The 6,718-nt window shown below is 50.1% G+C and overlaps 1 protein-coding gene across 2 annotated transcripts in view; it reads left to right on the top strand.

Moving 5' to 3' along the window:
* The first annotated feature begins 3,573 nt into the window (after positions 1–3,573).
* Positions 3,574–6,718, top strand: part of exd3.L (exonuclease mut-7 homolog) — a 96,258-nt gene continuing 93,113 nt past the window's right edge. The window contains exons 1-2 of one of the 2 annotated variants that reach the window (XM_018229408.2): positions 3,574–3,844; positions 5,077–5,137. The gene's annotated coding sequence lies outside the window, so the exon portion shown is untranslated. The remainder of the gene's footprint in view (positions 3,845–5,076; positions 5,138–6,718) is intronic. The other variant, XM_018229407.2, reaches the window with a different exon arrangement.

Here is a 6,718-nt window from a genome sequence, read left to right as displayed (position 1 = left end):
TGAAGGCCTCTTTCAATGACTGAAAAGCTTCAATGGCAGATGGAGGCCACAAGCTGGGTTTACCCCCTTTCCGAATGAGGGCCAGGATAGGTGCAATGCGGGAAGAGAACCCCCGGATGAACTGCCGATAATAGTTAGCAAATCCGATAAATCTCTGGATTGCCTTGGTACTCAGCGGGATAGGCCACTCCTGGATGGCAGACACTTTCACGGGATCCATCTCAAATCCCTCAGGAGAGATAATGTATCCTAGGAAGGGGATCTTGGACACTTCGAAGACGCACTTCTCCAACTTGGCGAAGAGAGAGTTCTTCCTCAGACGAGAGAGTACCTCCTTCACCTGGGAGCGATGGCTTTCTAGGTCTTTAGAAAAGATCAGGATGTCGTCCAGGTACACGACTACGAACCTTCCTAGGAGATCCCGGAACACATCGTTAACAAACTCCTGGAAGACGGCAGGGGCATTGCAAAGGCCGAAGGGCATAACGAGATATTCATAGTGCCCGTCACGAGTGTTGAAAGCCGTCTTCCATTCATCACCCTCACGGATGCGAATGAGGTTGTACGCCCCCCGGAGATCCAACTTAGAGAATATCTTCGCCCCCTTCAGCTGGACGAAGAGCTCTACGATCAAGGGCAGAGGGTACCTGTTTTTTACAGTGATTTTATTCAGGCCCCGGTAATCTATACATGGCCGAAGACCTCCGTCCTTCTTCTCCACGAAGAAGAACCCAGCCCCTGCAGGAGAGGTAGAAGGGCGGATAAACCCCCGCTGGAGATTTTCTTGGATGTATTCCTTCATTGCGGTAGTCTCAGCAGGAGAAAGAGGGTAAGTGCGGCCTCTGGGGGGCATGGCTCCTGGCAGGAGTTCGACAGGACAGTCGTAGGAGCGATGTGGAGGAAGGAATTCCGCAGACTTTTTACAGAACACATCGGAGAATTCCTTATAACAGGAGGGAAGAGACTTTAACTCGGTTGAGGAGATAGTTACCTTCTTGAGGGGTTTAGCAGGAAGGCAATGCTGTAAGCAGAATGGGCTCCAACGAGAAACCTGCCCTGTGGACCAGTCTATGGTGGGATTGTGCAGGCGCAGCCAGGGGAGACCCAAAACAACAGGAACATCGGGACAAGAGATGATAAGAAACGAAAGTCTCTCTTTATGCAGGGTCCCAACCTGCACAAGTAGTTCGCCAGTGGTCATCGTGAGTACAGACTCCAGGGGTTTATCATCTATGGCGAAAATCCTCATGGGAGAAGGCAAAGGAAATAGGGGGATTCCCATGTACTTAGCAAAGAGAGCGTCCATGAAGTTACCCCCAGCTCCGGAATCGAGGAAAGCATTCCCGAAGATGGTCTTATCAGTCAGACGAATCTGGAAGGGAAGGAGAAACCTGTGTGAGTTTCCTTGGGTCTTCCCCTGAGACCAATCTCGAGACTTTTGAGTCGTGCCCCCTACATGAGTTACCATAGACATACCTCGGGGTACAAAACTCTTAGCCTTTGCAGGACAGGCATTAGCGAAGTGGGAATGTCCGCCACAATACAGACACAGGCCTGACGTCCGTCTGCGGAGTCTCTCTTGTTCAGTGAGGCGAGTTCTTCCCACTTGCATGGGTTCCTCCTGGAGAGAAATGGATGCTTGGGCAGGCGGGGTGACAGGAGCCTGCAGGAGAGGCCTCTGGAAGCGGGGTGCCAACGTGGGTTGAAACTTCCTGACACGATCTCTCAGGGTTTGATGCTCTCTCAGAAGAGTGTCCACCTTAACAGCCAATCCGATAAGGTCCTCAACTTGCGTGGGTAATTCCCGGGAGACCAGGTCATCTTTGATGCGGAGGGAGAGACCATTATAAAATGCAGTATGGTATGCGTCGTTGTTCCAACGAGTCTCAGCAGCAAGTGTACGGAATTCAATAGCATACTCCGCTACACTGCGACTCCCTTGGCGGATTTGGAACAGACGGGAAGCAGCGGATGTCACCCGGCCGGGAGCATCGAAAACGATCCGAAATTCTTTGAGGAATGCTTCCGCGTCATCCATCAGTGGGGACTGCTTCTCCCAGTGTGGAGATGCCCACTCGAGAGCTTTCCCTGCCAGACGAGTAATCACAAACCCCACCTTGGCACGTTCAGAGTCAAATTCAGTGGGGTGTAGGGCAAATCGAATCTGGCACTGATTCACGAATCCTCGACAGGCTTGAGGATCGCCATCGTAGAGAGGCGGAGCAGGAATATGTGGACCAGAGGTGGGGGGCTGGGTAGCCTTGGCAGCAGCCGCTTTTGGAGGAGGTGCCGGCAGGGGGGTCGCTGGTGTCAACAAGGAGAGCTTTTCCAAGATCGCCTCCAGCGTGTGTCCCACGTAATTCTGCCGGGCTTCATACGCCTCCATGCGGGAATGCAGGCCCCGAAAGGCCCTGCCGAAATCTGGCTGAGCTTCCTCAGAGGAATCCATGGCCCGAAAATAATGTCAGGGAACCGGGAGTTCCCTCTGGGGAGTTGTCCGGATATAGGAGGAAGCCCCTCAGGAGGGATCAGGATCGTGGTATCCAGGGATTCAGCAGAAGGGGTAATAAAGTTCAGGCAACAGGTCAAAAGGCAGGCAGAATATAAACAGAGTCCAAAGTCCAGGCAGGGGGTCAACAACAAGAGATCAATCAATCGAATACACAGGAATAACAGCAACAGGGAACCCAGGAATCTAATCAGGAACAAGATCCTATTTTCGGGCGCCATCTTGACGCCCTTGCGTCGGCGTCAGCACGTCTGCGACCGACGCGCTGCACCTGCGTCCGTCGCGCCGTTGTGACGTTTTCGCGCCTGCGCACTTGCGCGCAGGCATCTCTGCGCCGGCGCCGCTACCCACGTGGCGGCCATGGGCGCCGCCATTTTGGGAGCGGCGTCGGAAGGAATAGCTGCGCCGCCCGGAGCTCCTGGTCCTGCTCCGGGCGGCGATCGTGACACTGGATATTACAGAGTAGAGTTGCCACTAGGCCTGGCCGGTAGAAATGAAGCTTGATGCCAATGTTATTATTAGGAAAAAAGGGCAAGAATATAGGAAGGTCTGTATTTATTGTCAGTGCTTTTTATTCAGTGTTTGTGAATTACACTCCATTGTTGGCTCCTTCTCTCTGAACTCAAACACAAAGGTTACACTAGGTGAGATTACAAGTCAGTGTTGGACACTTCCTGTACTTGCATGGGGGACTGATTTTCCTGTTACTCATGTGCCCCACCTGCACTTCCTTTCTGGTAAATAACAGCAGGACTTTATTGCTTTATGGCAGGGATTCCAGAGCAACAGTCCCAGAGAGAAGATGGCAGGGCCAGTTACCCTTTATCAGCAAAATGACTTGAGGAAACAAAATGATGAGGTAGGTGGGTTAATCATTGAAAGCACAGGGTAACTATACGTGACGAGGAGCAGGAGCACATACAGAAAGGACTTGGGTTCAGTGCCCTTCCTGGTCAGTACTGAGAAGGATCATGGAACTCCCATCACCACGGTTACCATGCCAACGCCTCGGCGGCTTCCGCGTTTTCAAGAGAAGTAGGTCACGTGACTCGGCGTCACCTTGGGAACCACCAAGCGGCTGGGCGGCAAACAGCGCTTCCGTATTGTGGCAGCGGGTCCGTCCTGTTAAACCGTCCTGCCGGCACTAGTGGTGAGGTGAGGAAGGTTCCGGGCGGAAGAGATAGGAACGAGGTGTGTGAGGAAAGACGGCGCGTTGGAGAGGCGAACCTCCTGCTTTTTCCCGGTCGGACAGGTGAGGGACCCCGAGGGCATGGGAAGGTTCTATGTCTCAGTCCTGCCGCCACATATTACAGGGGACGCCTTTCACTGACTGAGGTACCGCAGCGACACGGTTTTACCTCACGTTCCCTCATTACAGCTCTGTGTTCTCTCTCTGCTGCCGACCCACTCTCACTACTGTCCTGTACCGGCTCTCAGGCACTGCACGGGTTAATTCACCTGTATCTCTAGTCTGTGAGGCACTGCACTGGTTAATTCATCTGTATCTCTAGTCTGTGAGGCACTGCATGGGTTAATTCACCTGTATCTCTAGTCTGTGAGGCACTGCACGGGTTAATTCACCTGTATCTCTAGTCTGTAAGGCACTGCACTGGTTAATTCACCTGTATCTCTAGTCTGTGAGGCACTGTATGGGTTAATTTACCTTTATCTCTAGTCTGTAAGGCACTGCACTGGTTAATTTACCTGTATCTCTAGTCTGTGAGGCACTGCACGGGTTAATTTACCTGTATCTCTAGTCTGTGAGGCACTGCAGGGGTTAATTCACCTGTCTGTCTAGTCTGTGAGGCACTGCAGGGGTTAATTCACCTGTCTGTCTAGTCTGTGAGGCACTGCAGGGGTTAATTCACCTGTCTGTCTAGTCTGTGAGGCACTGCAGGGGTTAATTCACCTGTCTGTCTAGTCTGTGAGGCACTGCAGGGGTTAATTCACCTGTCTGTCTAGTCTGTGAGGCACTGCAGGGGTTAATTCACCTGTCTGTCTAGTCTGTGAGGCACTGCAGGGGTTAATTGTTGTACTTCGGGGTCATATGTACATTGTGGGGGTCAGTGATGCCCAGGCTGTGTGTTTCTAAGTGGCTGTTGGGCAGAGCAGGGTTAAACTTCTGCCCAATGAAACTGCCCATACAAGGGACGAGACTGGCTGATTGGATCGAATGGGATTTTCCTGCTCAGTATTTGGCTCTGATATTGGGAGTCGTCTGTCCCTATGAGCTCCAGCCACTGGGAGCAGCTCCAGTTCCCCTACTGTAGTGAAGTTCAAATGAAAGGCTTCTCCTAAGCTTATGTGCAGGATCCTCAGCAAGGCTTGTCTCTCTTCCCACTAGTCAACCCACGCTGCCTCCACTTACTCTCTATTCAGGCCTCGTTCTTTCCCAGCAGCCTCTCTTACAGCCCCGCGATAGGGAAATTGCACCACCTGCAGGACAGGGATTACTGCACAAATGCACCTCCTTGATGGGCTGCCACTGCCACACAAGACTACTTCCTAGCCCTCTCTTTTATATTTTATATTTCATGTACATAAACAAAACATCACTTCTTTTATAGGTGATTGGAGCAGAGACGAGGATTCATTTACGTCTTCCCTCCCTCCTGAAAGAGAAGAAAGGTGAGGAGTTTTCTTATTTTCCTTCTGTAATTGAAACGCAGACTTATATAGAGGGGTCACTGGATGCATTTAGTGTGACTTGGTGGAAGTGATTGAAACAAGCTGCTGTTCCTGAATGTGCCACTAGATGGAACCAGAACACTAATAACAAGGCAACATTTCCCACGCACACTGAATTACTGGTCTGTGAAGCTGACAATTTAATTTTGAAACCAAGGGTGACCTTAATCAAGTGCCCAGTTCTCTGTGACGTCACAGGCAGAGTAGATTTCACACTACGCTGCGGGGTATGGCTGCTCAATACACAGACCTCCAGCTTGCAATGGATGCCAGGAGTTGCTGTTTATATTTTTATATGAAACATAAGAAAAACAGCCATCCTTGATGGACACAATCTGGCAGGATTCACGCTAGAATTTTCTTGGAATGTTGAATATTTCATGTCATGTGAATTGAGTACAAAAAAAAAAAAGCAAGCACCCCCTCCCTTTTTGGACACATATGGTTGGAGTGGGGTTTTTATTTGGAGCAGTCCTTCCCATATAAATGCTGCATGCTGACACAGTACAGATGGACTCTCCAGATGGCAGGATTGTCAGCTCTTATGGTGCAAGTTCCATTCTGTGCGGATAAGGTTGACGCTGATCGTGTTGTTGGCATTGCACGGTCCTGTCGGCCATATTTATTAAAGGAGACATATTGTGTAAAAAATAAGAATGTACCAGTACGTTATTCTCATTTAGATATAGAAGAATTGTGCTTAAAAAATTAGTGTTTCCGGCTGATTTATTGAATATTTCTGCAAAAACCCTAATCCCTCCCTTCTCTTCCACTTGCTGCTCAGCTCACTGCACTGTAGGACAGGAACCAATCAGCAGCTAGCAGGACCTGATAGGAAACTGAAGCCTGTCTGTGCTTGTGCGGCTGCAGGGCTGTGATTGGCTGTCCCCCTCCTACTGTGCTTCTGTCAGGGACCGTTAGGACACCCCCCCCTCGTGTGAAACACATACAGGGACCAGAGAACATCTATAGGGAGCTCCAATAAAGGGGCAATTTTTAAAGATAATAATTATTAGCACAGTGTAAAAGCAACATCATATATTACTTATAATTGCCTACAAAATTAGTGTTTTTTATGTCTCCTATAAGGAGGCTGCTCTCACCTCACTCAGCCTTGCTCATAAGAACCAGAGTTGTTCCAGCAAATCTCTAATCAGTTTATTGTACATTTGTCTGCTTTTACCACCGGTCGCTTAATGAGAGACCAGCTCTGCCTTGTTGGGTCATTGCAAAACCAAAGCTTAGCAGGCTTCTCCCCTCCAAAATGCAGGGGGGGGGGAGTTCATTGGAATTCCATATTTTGTGAGTTTAGGGCTCTCCAGCCAACCACAAACTCTTCTTCCTGATTTATGGCAATGATCAGACATCAGTCGTCCCCTGGGGAGCTGACCGTTCACCAAAACTATTCCCTGTCTTCTAATACATGAAGCATTGCCAAGGCAGGTAGTGAAATGGGTGGGGTTAGGTGGGGCAGTTTATGGGAATAGGGGAAAGTCCAGTCTCTCTCAGTCTATGACAGTC

This window comes from Xenopus laevis, chromosome 8L (genome assembly GCF_017654675.1).
Source record: "Xenopus laevis strain J_2021 chromosome 8L, Xenopus_laevis_v10.1, whole genome shotgun sequence".
In the NCBI taxonomy this organism is placed as follows: Eukaryota; Metazoa; Chordata; class Amphibia; order Anura; family Pipidae; genus Xenopus; species Xenopus laevis.
This window is presented reverse-complemented; position numbering and strand designations above follow the sequence as displayed.